General features: G+C 38.1%; 1 protein-coding gene across 2 annotated transcripts in view; it reads left to right on the top strand.

Moving 5' to 3' along the window:
• The window catches only part of GNAI1 (G protein subunit alpha i1), a 92352-nt gene that overhangs the window by 21319 nt on the left and 52069 nt on the right, over positions 1–18964 (top strand). The window contains exon 1 of one of the 2 annotated variants that reach the window (XM_053609701.1): positions 2967–3007. The exons of the other annotated variant lie outside the window; for it this stretch is intronic. The gene's annotated coding sequence lies outside the window, so the exon portion shown is untranslated. Of the gene's footprint in view, positions 1–2966; positions 3008–18964 lie in introns of those variants that run through there. 2 annotated transcript variants of the gene reach the window in all.

Genomic DNA, 18964 nt, shown 5'->3' with positions numbered 1-18964 from the left:
ATACTATAGGAAAAGTGAAATAATACACTTTTTTCATTTTAGCCTGCTTTTGAATTTATTTTCAGTGCATTGTTTATAAATGTTGTGTTTCTAATGAAGTGTTGGAATTTTTCAAAATTACTGACTCAGTATGTGGGATTATGCAACTTTTGAAGTATTGCGCTCTTCTTGGTTAAAATGAAACTTAATGCCTTTTATAGTGTCTTCTTGCATGAAGGATAAAATATTCTGAGTTATTATTAATGAAACAGGAATTATTTTTTCTTTGTTTGTTTATTTTTGAGGCAGAGTCTCACTTTGTCGCCCTTAGTACTCACAGCTCACAGCAACCTCAAACTCTTGGGCTCAAGACATTCTCTTACCTCAACCTCCCCAGTAGCTGGGACCATAGGTGCTCACCACAATGCCTGGCTATTTGTAAAGACGAGGTCTCCATCTGGCTCAGGCTGCTCTCGGACTCCTGAGCTCCACCAGCCTCGGCTTCCCAGAGTACTAGGATTACAGGCGTGAGCCACTGTACCTGGCCACAAACAGGAATTATTTTGTTTCTTGGATATTTCAATCATTATTGAATTGTTTTTTCTTACATAAAAAGTAAACAATATTTTCTTTGTGATATTATCGATTTCAAATAATTCTTGATTCTCTTTCTATCAAATAATGCTTCTATAATGCATAAAAATGATTTTATGTGATATATGTAAGGGCTATAATTGTTACAGGTTTTAGTGATTTAGGAGTTTGGCTGTTAGAAGTTTCATTTTCATTCTGAAATTAAATGATTTTATCAAGATTAAAGCAAAAACTCCTATGTGCTTACCTTCTTCAAATATATTTTATGTAGTCTCGTTTTCAAGACTTTGCACTCTTAGTCATTAAGGTGTCAAAGTCAGTGAGTAGGCTGGTGTCTTTATTATTAAAGATCAGTGATTATAATTGAGGTTTTGAAATTTTAAGGAGCAGTGGCATTCCAGGAGGAATGATAGCAGAGTTATGCAGTTAGATGTTTAAGAAAAAAATTCAGTGTGTCACTGAGCAGACTATTAGAAAGCTAACGTACATATCAGCAAGCAAGTCTGCCTCTCTTCCCGGTGATCTTAAAGATGAAGAGCTCTTGGAACAGGCGGTCACTGTCTGAGGATACTGTATTCATTTGCATAATCTTCCCACTTTGCCCCGTCTTAAAAAAAAAAAAAAAAAAGATGTATTCATTAAGCATTTATTGTGTGCTTATGTACTATCTGTCCTTTTAAAAGAAGTGAAAGAACAAAAAAAAGGGAAGATTCTTGTACTTTGGATCTAGCAGCGAGTGAGAGATTTAGGTTTTCTTCTGTAAGTTAAAACAAACCCCCAAGTATATATGAGGTCAGATAATTAAGTTAGGGAAGTCATCCTAGAAAAAGTGTTACATACTTTATTGCTGTATATATTATGGTCACCAGATGACCAAGGGGGGAGCACTTTGAAGCTGATGGCTCTGATAGTCATTCCAGAAAAAGAATTCCAAAATTGCTTTGAAGAGTGTACTAGGCACTGGTATTGATGCACAGCTTCCGCAGGGGAGTACTTCACAGGTGACCATAGTGATATTCAGAAACGAGGTAGGTAGCACTTTTTCTAGGATGAGCTTGTGAACTTAATTGTCCAACCTTGTATATACACTTGTTATAAAGGAAGGCTTTTGAGCACTGAAATGAAATTTTTGCTTTTTAAGCCTGTAACTTTGTTTAATAGACTGTATTTTAGAGGAGTGGCAGGTTCCAGACATACAGAGCAGAAAGTACAGACTTCCATTTTCTCCCATCTTGAAGCTTGTGTGTACATTGCTGCCCTTACTAGCAACATCCCCCACCAGAGTGCTACATTTGCTATAATCAATATTACCCAGAGTTCCACAGCTCGTGTTACAGTTCACCTTGGTGGGGTACATTGTGTGAGTTTGACATTTAGCCTCCACTAGAATCACAGGGTAGTTTCACTGTCCTAAAAATCCTGTGGTGTTCTTATTTATCCCACCTCCGACCTAAGTCCTGTAATCACTGATCTTTTTCCTTTTGCTGTATGTCAGATAGTTGTAATCACATTTATGTAGCCTTTTCAGATGGGCTTCTTTTGCTCAGTGAGGTGAGTTTAGGGCACCTTTGTGTCTTTCATGACTCGATAGATCATTCCTTTTTGGCGCTGTATGTCAATCCATTGTCTGGATGCACCACAGTTTATCTGTTCACCTACTGAAGGACATCTCGGTTGCTTCCAAATTTGGCAGTGATGAATAAAGCTCCTTCCTGTAAGCATCTATATGTAGCTTTTTTGTGGATGTAAGTTTTGAACTTCTTTGGGTAAAGAGAGAGCATAATTGCTGGGTCTTGTTTATGGCAAGAGTAAGTTTAGTTTTGGGAGAAGCTGTTTGTCTTTCAAAGCGGTTGTACAATTTTGTGTTCCTATCAGCAACGAATGAGAATGTTACTCAGCGTCCAGACAGCGTCAGAGTGTCAGTCTTTCACCTTGGTCCTCCTGTAGGATTGGCTACTCTGGATCTTTTCCTTCTCCATGTAAATTTTGGAATTGGATTGTTGATACCCACAAATAACTTTCTGTCTGATTCCATTACTCTGAATGAGGTGTTTGATTAATCAGTATGATAATGTTTAGCAGTGTAGGTAGATTATTTATTAAATTCTTCTTTTCCAAAGAGGTGACCTTTAAGTAAAAAGTCACAGTGCGAATGGTGAAATACCATTTTCTTGGTTTGTGCCAATGAACATTCTCATTCATTGCTGATAGGAACACAAAATTGTACAACTGCTTTGAAAGACAAACAGCTTCTTCCAAAACTAAACTTGAAAGTCCATCTGTTTCATATTCCTCCCACTTTACCCTGGGATTTGTCAGGGAGGACCTCTCAGCCGTGATCTTTAGACTAGGGCTCTTGCCTTCTCTGTGGATGCCGTGGTTTGCTGCTGTCTTGCTGTGACTTTCGGTGGTGGTGTCTGCTACAGCTGCTCAGGTGAGAGGGGGCGCAGCCCACCACAGACGTGCGGAGATTGCTGTGTCTGTCTTGCGGCCTCATGTGGTGGCTTGTGATGTTGCCCGTGTCAAGCTGCGAGTACCATCCTGGGCCACATGATAAATAGATCTTGTGCTGCCGGCATAAGTTCTAGTGCTTTGTGCTCTCACAGTCCCCAGAGAGTTTTGTGAAACAGTTCTTTTAGGTTTTACTTGCTCATTTATTTTCCACGTCCTTGTGCCCTTTTCCAGTGCAACTCCAGATGGGTTCCTGAATAACAGAACTATAGGTTTAAGGGTAGGTAGTACTTTGTTTTTAAGTCAGGCTGTGTGAGTTGATATCCCTACCCTCACCTTGACATGTGTCTAGAAAAGCCTAATTTCTAGGTGAGCACAGCTTAAGTTCAAGCAATACTCTTATTGGCTCATAGCAAACACCTTAGATAGGCATTTCTATCTATGGTCATCTTTTTAAAAGGAATTTATAATTGACCCGTAATTTGTTCATAATTATGGGGTATAACGTGATGTTTTAATACATATATACACTGTGTAATGATCACATCAGGGTAATTACCATGCCATCACCTTAAACATTTATCATTTCTTTGTGCTGAGAATATGAGCCCAATTGTTGACGTTTTAATTTAAAATATTGTTTCCTCTTTGGATGGTGGAGACTCTGTAATTGTGGTTGTCTCCAGACAGATTTTCTTCATTTCACTTTTCTGTGCTAAGAGTCTGGTGTTCAGGAAGAATTCAACTCCCTCACTAGTGAAGTGATCATAGTGCATTTCTAAATTTCTGAGGAACTCAGTGTCCTCATCTGTGAAATTGGCAGAAAGCACTTGTCTCAGAGATTGTGTGAGTTTTAAAGATGTGCGTCCAGTGCTGAGTACATGCTAGATTCTCATGTGGTGCTAATGTTGACCTCTCTGAGTTGTTTGGGTCACTTATTAACTGCAGGCAAATAAATGGCTCCCTCCTGTTAACTTTGCTCTGTCGGTCTGTGTTCAGAGGCGGCTCTAAGCCTCTCTGGTAAGATGACGTCTTCTTTTTAAAATGATCACACCAACATCTCACAAATGACTTTTGCATACTGTTGTAGTCTCTCTTGTAAGTTAGATCATTGCAGACAGTTTTTCCTTAAAAATTGAGAGAAGCAGAGCTGTTCACATAGATGTGAATTTGCAGTTTCTAGGTAAACACAGCTTAAATTCAAGCAATACTCTTGTTGGACCATAGCAAACACTTTAGATAGATATTTCTATGTATGGTCATCTTTTTTAAAGAATTTATGATTGACACATAATAATTGTACATTATTATGGGGTATAGTCAGCAGAGTATAGATTAAAGAAAAAAAATCCCATGGAGCTCAGTGTCTCTGTAAGTTTTCTGGACCTTTGGTTGCTAGGAAAAATGGGAGTAATGAACCAGACGATCTTTTAAGAACATTTTTGTGTGTTTTTAAGAACATGATATTGTGTTCATTCTTTCATAAGAAAAGACCTGCTGTGCTCACCTTCGTATTTTAGACAGGTGGCTGCCACATAACTAGGTTGTATTCTGTCTTCCCATTATGGATTAAGTAGGCATCCAGGAGAAATTCAGAATAAGTCAGAGTTTGAAAATTGACCAGGTAGCTCCTAGCCCCTTTCAGTTGTGACCTTCAGAGATTTTTCATTACATTTTAAAAATGAATGCATGTGATACCCATTTATAAATCAAAGTCTTCATTTTAAGTTGCTTGCCAGTGTTTTATCTGTAATGATTTTTATCAGTTACAACTTTTAAGAAGAGTCTTATCTTGAATTGTTATATTCTTCAGAACCTTATGTGGTCTCTTTTATTAAGGAGAATATTTAGGTAAATATTATTAAGGAGAATGTTTTGGTAAAATTTGAGTATTTCCTAAGGAAGACAGAAATATATTTTTTATATTCTTTGTATTTAGTAATGATACTGATTTTTAGAGCATAATATTCTGATAATGTAACTGTTGGTATTGTGTAGTATGCTGTCTTGCAAACAGACTTCTGCAGAACCAATTTTCCTAAAATAAATAAAATGGCTCCTACTTTAAGAAGTGCTGAGTTAAAGTTAACAGATTTTTAAAATGTGATACTATTCTGAATCTTTAATATGCTAATATGAATTGTGAATCTTCCAAAAAGAGAGTATAATACACATCTCATTAGACTATGTAGACTGTTATCCATTGAATACGTTTTCGCATTCATTATAATGTTAGGGTTCCAAGGAAACAATTTTTAAGAAGCTGGTAATGTAACATTTTGTAGTTTATAAAGTATTGTTGCATTTTCAACTTGTTTGATTCTCCCCACCCTGTTAGGTGGTGTTTTACTGGTCAGGTAAGGGAGCATCTGAGAAACTTGCTACATTATGAAGGCACATACTTATTTACTCTGAGATTAGTTTGTGCTGAGAAGAAATTAGTTCTTAAGTCAGCAACAGCATGGTGTTTGCAGAAGTATTTGAGAAGTTAATTGAATACAGCTTTGGTGATTCCAGAGGCATCCATTAGAAGACATTGATACAGAGATGAGCGTTTAGAAATGTCAACTGTTTACCACTGGGGCATGCCGGTGAAATTTTCCACTCCTTAATTATGTTTGTGTCAACAACAAAGAATTTTTTTAAATGTCATATATTTTTAGAAGTGCCTTATGGCTCTTCAGTATAAATACTCAGAGCTTTATTAAATTAAATTTAAATATATGTTAATCTATGATGCTATCACTTGTTAAAGCTGTGTTTGTTTCTAAAGTAGGAGCTCCACGATCCAAAAGGATCTCAATCCTAAAATGATAGGAAGTTGAGTCCAAAGAGATTTTTAGCATCCCTTGTCTCATCAGCCTCTTTAAAAGGTTGAAATTATCCCTGAAACTGCTGGGTCATGGAATTGTGTAGCATGATCACTGGAACAGTGTTCAGTTTTACTATTAACAGATATGTAGTGCTTCCTGTTTGGCAGACAGTATCCTAAGGGACCTCTGATATCCATCAGATTATGTCATTAATAGTTACTGAGTGTCCTTGCTGTGGACTGAATCGGTCTCTCCAGAAATTCGGTGCTGAAGCCCTAATCCACAGTGCTGGTCTTTGGAGATGGAGCTTCTGTGTGGTCATCAGGTTTGGATGAGGTCATGGAACGGAACCCCTGTTGTAGGATTGGTTACCTTACCAGAGGATGAAGGGACCAGAGCTCTGCCATGTGAGGACACAGCAAGAAAGTGGCTTTCTGTAAACAGGAAAAAGGCCCCCACTAAGAACCTGACCATGCTGGCACTCTAATCTCAGACTTTCAGGCTGCAAAATTAACATAAGTATTTGTTTAAGGTACGCCATCTATAATTTTCTGTCCCAGAGTGTCCCAAACTGACAGCATGACCGTGTGCCGGGTAGTTAGCCTGGCTCTGATGTCTTTATCTGACACATTTTATTAAATCCTAGAGCAGTTCACTGAGGAAGCTTGTATTACTGTACTCATTTATAGATGAAGAAACAAATCTTCTGATCTGACACTTCTCACACTGAAGGTGCGCAGCTGTATGCCAAAGTTGGCACAGCAGTGTGTGCAGGACTGTCCTGTGTCTTCAAGGCTTCAAGATTTGGCTTTGTTTAGGTGAAAGCAAAATTAGATGAATTCTTTGTCTTGTTTTCCAAGAGAAAGTTTTATTCTTGGAGCTACCACTTCAGTAGCAGTAGAAAATTTCCACCTAAAAAGAATTCCATTGTGAGTCTAATGAATACTTTGAATAGCTCCTTAAGGTTGGGGAGAAATGGTTAAGATACTTGGGAGATGTAATAAATGGTCCTTATTAAGCAGTACACTAGGACTTAGTGTAGCTCAGCGGTTCTCAACCTTCCTAATGCCGCGACCCTTTAATACAGTTCCTCATATTGTGGTGACTCCCAACCATAAAATTATTTTCGTTGCTACTAAATAATTTTATGGTTGGAAGTCACTACAACATGAGAAACTGTATTAAAGGGTTGCGGCATTAGGAAGGTTGAGAACCACTGGGGTAGTTGCACGTGTTGGGTGGATTTTGAGACAGTCTATGACAAGAGATTTAAGAGAGTTGAGGTGGTCTTCCATGAAGAGAAATGGGAAGGCAGAATGGATGTGTGTGGTTAATATCGATGGGTTTCTCTTTGGCATTGTGTGGTGTAAATCTTATTCCTTGTCCTTCTACAAAATCTTTACTAAATGGTTATTTTAAAACATCATTTGTTAAGAGTGGATTTGTTTTAGGGAATGTGGCCAAGTACTGACTATAGCTTCAAGGGAGACTTAGAGGACTTGGTGAGGCCCCAGGGGAAGCTGACACAACTAAGTTTAACTTGCCTTTCTGGAATTCTGTGTGTCGTTTTTAATATAGCATCTGAAGGTTTGAAGTGTCCAAAGTACAGAATGATCCCCACCACTGAACCCCTCAAAGTTTTATGTAAGGTAAATAATTGTGGTTTTGTCATCATCTTCATCACATTACCCCCAGACATCTCAGCTTCCTGGTCTTCCTGTGGGTGGGTCCATACTTATTTGCAAAGCAGGGATGAATCCTGAACAGTTGTGAGATTTTACACCTTGCTTCACCTCTAAATGTCTTCTCAATAAATGGTCTATTCAGAGTAGGTTCTCCATCACCCTGTGTTTACCACACTCTTCACCATTGGTGTGTTAATTGTATTCTAAGGAAACGCAGTTAGGTAGCTACTTAGCTCAAACCAGTAACACAGATTTGAGAAATGGGGCCTTTTGAATCTAAGTTCTGTATTTTACATTAATTTTAACATACGCAGAGATAGTTTATATTAGCCCATTATTACTGAATTTTGTAATTATGTAGAGATACTAGTTTTCCTTTCATTTTGTGCCCACCTCTTAGTCAAAATATGAATCTGTAGCCTATTATGCACACATTGATGCTAATACAGTAATCAGCATTCTTTAATCAGATTGTCCCACCCAGTATAGACTCATCCCAAGTGAGTCAGCGTCTAGCATTGTATCCTCATATGGAAGACAATTTCATGAGACATGCTGTTGGAGCCTTGCTGCGATCAGGCTACTCAAGGGCTCAGGTAATAGTTATGTCTCTTTCCTCTATGGAATGGTCCTATTAAGATAGACCTGACCTTTTTTTTTTTTTTTAAGGCCTTCAACTAATTGGATGAGGCCCACCTACATCACCAAGGGGAATCATATTTACTTAAAGTAAAATTTGTTAATGACATTTGCAAAATACCTTCATAGCAACCACAGGTGATGACTTATTCCTGTTTGACCAAATAATTTGGTGTTATAATCTAGCCAAGTTAAAACTAACCATGACAGACCACAACTGCCAGAGCCTAAATTTTCAATTCTTGGAATAAGTCCGTTCAGGTTTAAGATAAGCCCTGAAAGACCACATCTCAGTCTAGTCGCATTTTATGTAAAATGTACAAACTAATCCCAAAGAACAATATATTCATATATTTGGATGTTTTAATAAAGAATTTTTTGAGCATCTACTTAGAAGCCTAGCACTGTTTTGATTAAAAATGAGAAGTCAAGGAGTATAGAATTATAAGACATTCTTTATCTTTAGAAAAATCTGAGTTTAATTGAGGAAATAAGAAAATTAAATTAAAGAAAAACTGGCTGTATAAATTTTAATTTAGTCCTTATGGTCAGTGAATAAAATCTATAATTTATCTCTTTTAAGAATTTGTGGAGGTTTTCTTTATTACTCATTACATATACAAATATCAGGAAAGTTCCCCTAAGTATTTTTTTCTTTTCTTTTTTTTTATTGTTAAATCATAGCTGTGTACATTACTGCAATCACCTGACCTTTTTTAGGAATCTATACTACTTCCCCAGACCTGTGCTTTCTTTTTTGAATACTAATAATTTACCTTTTAATGAGTTGCCTTCAGAATTGTCAGAAGTTGACTGTAGGCTGTACCGAATTTTCTCATTCCCGTTTTAATTGGGGCCTTTGTCTATCTCTGGTCTGCACGAGCATGGTGATTTCTCAGATCCTGCTTGATGAGTTTATAAAGATACTCACGACTGGGGAACCACAAGTGATGACTTAATAACATCTGGTTGACATTTCAGAATATTGAAGTTCCACCTACTTTCTGTTTGGCCTTTTAACACTGATGGAGAGGCATCAGAGAAAAGTGTTTACAAAAAGTTATAAAATAAAGCCTATGAGAAAAATCAAACGATGGCATTATTTGTATCCTCAAAAGAGAAAACTAAGGCTTTGGAGGTAGGGGTGTGTTGGAATGGCCAGCTGTTTCACACAGACCACAAAGCCCAAGCAGAAGGAAATGAATTTAAGCTGTATTATTCAGGGATTTACGTTGAGTATAAACAGGGATTTTTTTTTATTCTGAGTATTGTTTCTCTCTGGATTAACTTTTTGGTGGAAGTTGTTGATTTTTCTCCTTTCTGAAGTCTCTAAAAATAACATTAGTTTTCATCTCCCAGTAACATTGTCGTCTTAGAACACTCCCAGGGGCTAGGAGAGAGACTCAGTGACCTTTCCATGTCCTTTCTTGCTCAGTGATTCTGCCTTTCCACAAATTTCACCCCGCATTTAGAGATGTGTTGCTTTAGACCGGCTTCTATTCTTTCTCCTTCGTTTGAAGTGCTGTTAACATTCGTCCTGAATCTGCTAATGGAAGGTAGCCGCGTGGCTGAGTGTGCCATTCTCAGTGAAAAAAATCAAACTCTACTTTGTATGTTTACATAACATATAAACACTGCAGGCGATATTTCAGTAATTTAAAACATCCTGAGATGATAAATTACTTTTTAAGACAGTCTTTATATTTTCAGTTTTACCTTTAGGGTTTTGGCACAGTATTTTATTTTTTCTGTTGTGAAATTAAACGTGCCATGCATTTATTTTTATTCTTCCCTTCAAACATTTCATTACTGGTTAGTTCTTTTAAATATTCTGTAGCTGGATGTATTTTTCACCACAATACTTTTTAAAATTAGGTTACTACTAAGCAAGTTAATATTGTCTATGCTATATGAATGCATGCGGTGTGGGACTATCATCCATGCAAGTTTCCGATGGGGGGATAAAATAAATCATAGATGGAAACAGAGTATTAAAGTAAGTAGGTCAGACGTTTCCACAGCAGTTACTGCACAATTAGTTTAGCATCATCACAGTTGACTTTAGTTACTTTGTACTTCATTGATAATTAAAGATGAAGAAGGTTCTGCTTACAAATGGTGTCTTTGGGCAATTTGTTTAACCTTTGTTAAACCTCAGTTTTACCATTTATCGTATAGCATAGTAATGACACGGTACTTCAGGTTGGAAACATAAATGTATAATCCTTAGCATAGAGCTTGTCCACATGGTAAGAACTATAAAAATAATTTTTATGCATTAAAAAAAACAGACTTTGCTTCCTGCTGTTCACTGGGCGTTATCCTAGGCACAAAGCCTGCTCATGCTTACATGGGAAATGTAGGTAGAAACAAGTAGTGTGTGAGGCACTGTAGTCATACAGAAAGTGGGGTCAGATAATATCTTAACCTGATCATTGCAGAAAACAAAACTTCCACATTGTTTTTACAAAACGGGGAGGGGTACTATTTCTTTATATTGTTTTCTTTTGTGCAAATAGTTTGATATGTTGTTCTTTTTTTTGTAGAGACAGAGTCTCACTTTATGGCCCTCGGTAGAGTGCCGTGGCCTCACACAGCTCACAGCAACCTCCAACTCCTGGGCTTAAGCGATTCTCTTGCCTCAGCCTCCCGAGTAGCTGGGACTACAGGCGCCCACCACAATGCCCGGCTATTTTTTTGTTGCAGTTTGGGCGGGGCCGCGTTTGAACCCGCCACCCTTGGTATATGGGGCTGGCGCCTTACCGACTGAGCCACAGGTGCCGCCCAATATATGTTGTTTTTATAAGTACTCAAAGGTTAGTGGTAGAAATACTACAGTTTCATTTTTATAGCTTCATTATAAATGCACATAGAACATGATTGAAAGAAGTGAACAGTTGCATTGTGAATATTTACATATTGATATTAATTTAATATTCTAGGTTGACTTTAGGAATATTCATATTGAATTTTTATTCTAATTTTGTTTCTCTAACTCTGTGTATTATAATTTAATTTTAGTCCCTTTAAACTACATAAAAGTTTGACAGTAATATCTATATTTATGAAATTATTTTCAGTTTCATTTTCTCCCCATTAATCCTACTGTCATAGGTTACAAATGAGTATTCTACACATAATGGTTTATAAAATATATATATATATATATATGCGTGGTTCTTAAAAGTTATTTGCTTCACTTGCCCAAGCATCTTCCTTTTAAGTCGAGGTTTATAAGTGGGCATGGTCTATATACTATTTGTGCCATGGCAGGTTTGTTTATCATAATTAGAGTATATTAATTGAAATGTCACATTGCTCCTGAGAGCTGATGAGTAGGTGGATGACTTCATTATCGATAATAACCAGAGAGAGTGAATAGGTTAATAGATTGCTATTTCCCAGTACGCTGAAGCCCTGGGAACCATTGGTGGTCTCACAGACTTATTAGAGTTGGAAAGAGACTTGGAGTTGTGGCGCTGTAGCCTCCAAGCTAACATAGGAATGACCTTTGTAATTCTACATCTCTGACTAATGACTTGGGCCAGTGCACAAGGATGGGCAGAAGAATGAGAAGACAGTTTTTCCTTGCAATGCTTAGCTTTCTACAGAAGGTGGACATTTATGGTGTCTGCAGTGTATAGCAGGAGTCTCATGGAATTATTTCACTTTATATACCTAAGATGATCAGTCTCACTACAGTGCAGATGGAGTCAGATGTCTGGCAAAGGAAAAGATGGCTTTATTTCACTTGCATAGCACAGTAGCTTCCATTCTATCAGGCCCAGTGCCCGCTTTTTTTTTTTTTTTTTTTTCTTTTCTTTTTTTTTTTTTTTATTGTTGGGGATTCATTGAGGGTACAATAAGCCAGTTACACTGATTGCAATTGTTAGGTAAAGTCCCTCTTGCAATCATGTCTTGCCCCCATAAAATGTGACACACACTAAGGCCCCACCCTCCTCCCTCCCTCCCTCTTTCTGCTTCCCCCCCCATAACCTTAATTGTCATTAATTGTCCTCATATCAAGATTGAGTACATAGGATTCATGCTTCTCCATTTTTGTGATGCTTTACTAAGAATAATGTCTTCCACTTCCATCCAGGTTAATACGAAGGATGTAAAGTCTCCATTTTTTTTAATGGCTGAATAGTATTCCATGGTATACATATACCACAGCTTGTTAATCCATTCCTGGGTTGGTGGGCATTTAGCCTGTTTCCACATTTTGGCAATGGTAAATTGAGCTGCAATAAACAGTCTAGTACAAGTGTCCTTATGATAAAAGGATTTTTTTCCTTCTGGGTAGATGCCCAGTAATGGGATTGCAGGATCGAATGGGAGGTCTAGGTTGAGTGCTTTGAGGTTTCTCCATACTTCCTTCCAGACAGGTTGTACTAGTTTGCAGTCCCACCAGCAGTGTAAAAGTGATCCCTTCTCTCCACATCCACGCCAGCATCTGCAGTTTTGAGATTTTGTGATGTGGGCCATTCTCACTGGGGTTAGATGATATCTCAGGGTTGTTTTGATTTGCATTTCTCTAATATATAGAGATGATGAACATTTTTTCATGTGTTTGTTAGCCATTCGTCTGTCGTCTTTAGAGAAAGTTCTATTCATGTCTCTTGCCCATTGATATAAGGGATTGTTGGCTTTTTTCATGTGGATTAATTTGAGTTCTCTATAGATCCTGGTTATCAAGCTTTTGTCTGATTGAAAATATGCAAATATCCTTTCCCATTGTGTAGGTTGTCTCTTTGCTTTGGTTATTGTCTCCTTAGCTGTACAGAAGCTTTTCAGTTTAATGAAGTCCCATTTGTTTATTTTTGTTGTTGTTGCCATTGTCATGGCAGTCTTCTTCATGAAGTCTTCCCCCAGGCCAATATCTTCCAGTGTTTTTCCTATGCTATCTTTGAGGATTTTCATTGTTTCATGCCTTAAATTTAAGTCCTTTATCCATCTTGAATCAATTTTTGTGAGTGGGGAAAGGTGTGGGTCCAGTTTCAGTCTTTTACATGTAGACATCCAGTTCTCCCAACACCATTTATTGAATAGGGAGTCTTTCCCCCAAGGTAAGTTCTTGTTTGGTTTATCAAAGATTAGGTGGTTGTAAGATGTTAGTTTCATTTCTTGGTGTTCAATTCGATTCCAAGTGTCTATGTCTCTGTTTTTGTGCCAGTACCATGCTGTCTTGAGCACTATGGCTTTGTAGTACAGACTAAAATCTGGTATGCTGATGCCCCCAGCTTTATTTTTGTTACTAAGAACTGCCTTAGCTATACGGGGTTTTTTCCGGTTCCATACAAAACGCAGAATCATTTTTTCCAAATCTTGAAAGTACGATGTAGGTACTTTGATAGGAATGGCATTGAATAGGTAGATTGCTTTGGGAAGTATAGACATTTTAACAATGTTGATTCTTCCCATCCATGAGCATGGTATGTTCTTCCATTTGTTAATATCCTCTGCTATTTCCTTTCTGAGGATTTCATAGTTTTCTTTATAGAGGTCCTTCACCTCCTTCGTTAGGTATATTCCTAGGTATTTCATTTTCTTTGAAACTATGGTGAAGGGAGTTGTGTCCTTAATTAGTTTCTCATCTTGACTGTTATTGGTGTATACAAAGGCTACTGACTTGTGGACATTGATTTTATATCCTGAAACATTACTGTATTTTCTGATGACTTCTAGGAGTCTTGTGGTTGAGTCTTTGGGGTTCTCTAAGTATAAGATCATGTCGTCAGCAAAGAGGGAGAGTTTGACCTCCTCTGCTCCCATTTGGATTCCCTTTATTTCCTTGTCTTGCCTAATTGTATTGGCTAGAACTTCCAGCACTATGTTGAATAGTAAAGGTGACAGAGGACAACCTTGTCTGGTTCCAGTTCTAAGAGGAAAAGCTTTCAGTTTTACTCCATTCAGTAAAATATTGGCTGTGGGTTTGTCATAGATAGCTTCAATCAGTTTTAGAAATGTGCCACCTCTGCCTATACTCTTCAGTGTTCTAATTAGAAAAGGATGCTGGATTTTATCAAATGCTTTTTCTGCATCTATTGAGAGGATCATGTGATCTTTATTTTTGCCTCTGTTAATATGGTGGATAACGTTTATGGACTTGCGTATGTTAAACCAGCCTTGCATCCCTGGGATGAAGCCTACTTGATCATGATGAATGACTTTTTTGATGATAAGCTGTAATCTATTGGCTAGGATTTTGTTGAGAATTTTTCCATCTATATTCATGAGTGAGATTGGTCTGAAATTCTCCTTTTTGCTTGGGTCTTTTCCTGGTTTTGGTATCAGGGTGATGTTTGCTTCATAGAATGTGTTGGGGAAGATTCCTTCTTCCTCAATTTTTTGGAATAATTTCTGCAGTACAGGAATAAGCTCTTCCTTGAAGGTTTGATAGAATTCTGGAGTGAAGCCATCTGGACCAGGGCATTTTTTAGTTGGAAGCTTTTTTATTGTTTCTTTGATCTCAGTGCTTGAAATTGGTCTGTTCAGGAGGTCTATTTCTTCCTGGCTAAGTCTAGGGAGAGGGTGTGATTCCAAATATTGATCCATTTCCTTCACATTGTCAAATTTCTGGGCATAGAGTTTCTGGTAGTATTCAGAGATGATCTCTTGTATCTCTGTGGGATCAGTTGTTATTTCCCCTTTATCGTTTCTGATTGAGGTTATTAGAGATTTTACTTTTCTATTTCTAGTTAGTCTGGCCAATGGTTTATCTATTTTATTTATTTTTTCAAAAAACCAACTCCTTGTTTCATTAATTTTCTGAATGATTCTTTTGTTTTCAATTTCATTGATCTCTGATTTGATTTTGGAGATTTCTTTTCTTCTACTGGGTTTAGGCTTAGATTGTTCTTCTTTTTCCAATTCCATAAGATCTCTTGTGAGATTGTTGATGCGCTCTCTTTCTGTTTTTCGAATGTAGGCATCTAAAGCGATGAATTTTCCTCTCAAAACTGCTTTTGCAGTATCCCACAGGTTTTGGTAGCTTGTGTCTTCATTGTTGTTATGCTCAAGGAAGTTAATGATTTCCTGTTTTATTTCTTCCTTCACCCATCTGTTATTCAACAGAAGATTGTTTAATTTCCATGCCTTTGGGTGGGGTTGAGCATTTTTGTTAGAGTTGAGTTCCATCTTTAGTGCCTTATGGTCTGAAAAGATACAAGGTAAAATTTCAATTCTTTTGATTCTGTTGATATTTGTTTTGTGTCCCAGGATATGATCAATTTTGGAGAATGTTCCATGGGGTGATGAGAAGAATGTATATTCTTTATCTTTGGGGTGGAGTGTTCTATATACGTCTATCAAGCATAGTTGGTCTAGGGTCTCATTTAAATCTCTTACATCTTTGTTTAATTTCTGTTTAGAGGATCTGTCCAGCTCTGTAAGAGGTGTGTTAAAGTCCCCTGTTATGATGGTATTATCAGATATCATATTGCTCAGACTGAGTAAGGTCTGCTTCAAGAATCTGGGAGCATTTAAATTGGGTGCATAAATATTTAGAATTGAAATGTCTTCTTGTTGTAGTTTTCCCTTGACCAATATAAAGTGACCATCTTTGTCTTTTTTGACTTTAGTTGCTTTAAATCCACATGTATCTGAAAATAAGATTGCAACTCCTCTTTTCTTCTGAATTCCATTTGCCTGAAAAATTGTCTTCCAACCCTTGACTCGGAGCTTTAATTTGTCTTTTGAAGCCAGGTGTGTTTCTTGCAGACAGCAAATGGATGGCTTGTGTTTTTTAATCCAGTCAGCCAATCTATGTCTCTTCAGTGGGGAATTCAAGCCATTAACATTTATTGAGATAATGGATAAGTGTGGTAGTATTCTATTCGTCTTATTTGGTGAGAGTCCATTGCTTAGTTTTATCTTTTGCATCAGTGTGGAGGTTAGGTTCTGTCCTTTGATTTCTGAGTTCTTACTTTGCTGCTGATCCATTGTGGTGGTCAGTGTGCAGAACAGGTTGAAGTATTTCCTGTAGAGCTGGTCTTGTTGTGGCGAATTTCCTCAATGTTTGTATATCCGTAAATGATTTGATTTCTCCGTCAATTTTGAAGCTTAGCTTAGCAGGGTACAGAATTCTGGGCTGAAAATTGTTCTGTTTAAGTAGATTAAAGGTAGATGACCATTGTCTTCTTGCTTGGAAAGTTTCATTAGAGAAGTCTGTGGTAACTCTGATGGATTTGCCCCTGTAGGTCAACTGGCGCTTACTCCTGGCAGCTTGCAGAATCTTTTCTTTTGTCTTGACTTTGGACAGGTTCATCACAATGTGTCTTGGAGAAGCTCGTTTAGAGTTGAGGCGACCCGGGGTCCGATATCCCTCTGAAAGCAGTGTGTCAGAATCTTTGGTGATGTTTGGGAAATTTTCTTTTATAATATTCTCTAGTATGGCTTCCATTCCTCTGGGGCATTCTTCTTCCCCTTCTGGAATTCCTATAACTCGTATGTTGGAACGCTTCATAAAGTCCCATAATTCTGACAGTGAACGTTCTGCTTTCTCTCTCTTCTTTTCTGCCTCTTTTACTGTCTGAGTTATCTCAAGAACTTTGTCTTCTACCTCTGAAATTCTTTCTTCTGCATGGTCTAACCTGTTGCTGATACTTTCCATTGCATCTTTAAGTTCCCTAATTGACTGTTTCAGTTCCTTCAGGTCTGCTATATCCTTTTTATATTCTTCATATCGTTCATCTCTTATTTGATTCTGTTTTTGGATTTCCTTTTGGTTATTTTCCACTTTATTAGCAATTTCCTTCATTGTTTCCATCATTTCTTTCATTGTTTTCAACATGTGTATTCTAAATTCCCTTTCTGTCATTCCTAACATTTCTATACTGGTGGAATCATCTGCAGTAGCTACCTCATGGTCCCTTGGTGGGGTTGTTCTAGACTGGTTCTTCATGTTGCCTGGAGTTTTCTGCTGATTCTTCCTCATGAGTGATTTCTTTTATCTGTTTGCTTGCCCTAATTTTCCTTTCACTTCCTCTTGCTCTTTAAGTTCTTGTGCCTGTGGACTAAAGGTTACAGGACCAGAAGGGTGAGAAGGTTGAAGAGCAAAAAAAAAGGGGATGAAAGAAAGGAGGACCGAGTGATAAGAAAAAAAGAAAGATAGAGAAAGGAGAGGGGGTGGGTATAAGGAATATTGACAAAAAGAAGAGAGGCACAGAAAGAGGGAGACAGGGCAATATAGGTGTACAGTAGGGTACTTTGACACAACCTTAAAAAACCCCACCTTCTGGGGGTGCCCAGTTGCGTGGTTCCCTTGAGGTCAGCAGCTCTTTGCTAACCTGATCAGACACAGTACCCCACCTCCACCAAGTAGAGAGGAAAGACAAAAATGCTATAAATCAAACCAAAAGAAGCAAACAAAAAACTTTACAGGGATAAAATTGGGTGAAAAACCAAATTATATCGGTAGAAACACTAGCAAAAATGAAGTTGAAGTTATTAAAAAAAGCAGCAATGGGAAATTATAATTAAACTAGGAAAATTGAGAAAGAAAAAGGGATCTGTGTGGAAAAGATTGAAATTAAAAAAACAAAAGAATATCAGCAACGCCAAAATAAACAAACAAAAAAAACAACCAAGCAAAAAAAGAAAGAAAAAATACACAACCAAAAACAAATTAGTTTGTATATGTTATTGAATATTGTCTGGGCAACACGTGGTCTTCTGGGGTATGAGATGTTAGTCACAGTTCTGATACGACTGGAGGCTGCTGATTACTCAAACCCCAGCAGGTAGACACCCTGAATCTCTCTTCAGCCTACTTAAAAGGCACTTCGAAGTTGTAAACTTGTTGAGCAGAAGCTTTCCCAGCTTTCTTGCTGGAATCGCTACTGAAGTGGCTATCCACTTACTCAGTGTGCCAAAACCGGTCTCACTCTGCCCCTGAGGGTTAGGGCTGCAAGGCGGCTCAGACCCCACCCTTAGGCTACTTGGTTGCTGGGTTACCAGCTCCCACCCGTTTCTAGCTCTGCGACCCTGAGGGCGGAGCTTGCCGGGGCAGATCGCTGACAATGGATCCGTGTGACCCACCGCCAAACACTATTAGCTCCGTCTGGCTCAGCGGCTCAGACTCGGGCCCTAGACAACGGCCAAAGTTCTCGCACTCCCGCTCAGGCCTTCCCCAAGGCAGTTCAACTCAGTGCCAAGTCCAAGGACATCAAAACAGTTCACAGGTAAGGCCTTTCTGGTTTGCAGTCTCGCTGCTACTGAACTTACAGTTGTGGGCGGGTTTAGACGGATTGAACACACGCGACCACTTGCCGGTTTTCCACGGATTTAGTCCTCCTCTTGGGGTCCAGAAGTCTCTCGCTGACTCCCTGTATCCTCATAGGAGTGATGATAGGCAGTTCCCACCAGCCAGAGACGCCTGGAGTCCTATCTCCCCAGACTCACGGTGCCCAGATGCAAGGAAGCTGTTACTCGGCTGCCATCTTGCTCCGCCTCCGCCTTTTTTTTTTTTTTTTTTTTTTTTTTTTTTTATAATGTAATTTTAATGCTGCCTATAATATACCAAAGCAAATTTTGTGGATAATAATAACTTTCAGCATAGCGTACCCAACTCTAATGTCTAATGTATTACTGAAGTAGAGGAATTTGTTGTACATTTTTCAGTATGCAAATGTTCAGCTACAAATATATGTTATGAAAGCTAGGGACTTGTTTCTATGCATGTAATCATTTATAGTTTGCTACACATGCGAACTGCAGCAGGTGTGCCATTGAAAATATGTACGATAATATAGAAATGGTGATCATCTTTTCTGAAATTTCCAAATGATGAGGATTTAGTCT

The sequence above is a fragment of the Nycticebus coucang genome, chromosome 11, assembly GCF_027406575.1.
Source record: "Nycticebus coucang isolate mNycCou1 chromosome 11, mNycCou1.pri, whole genome shotgun sequence".
In the NCBI taxonomy this organism is placed as follows: Eukaryota; Metazoa; Chordata; class Mammalia; order Primates; family Lorisidae; genus Nycticebus; species Nycticebus coucang.
This window is presented reverse-complemented; position numbering and strand designations above follow the sequence as displayed.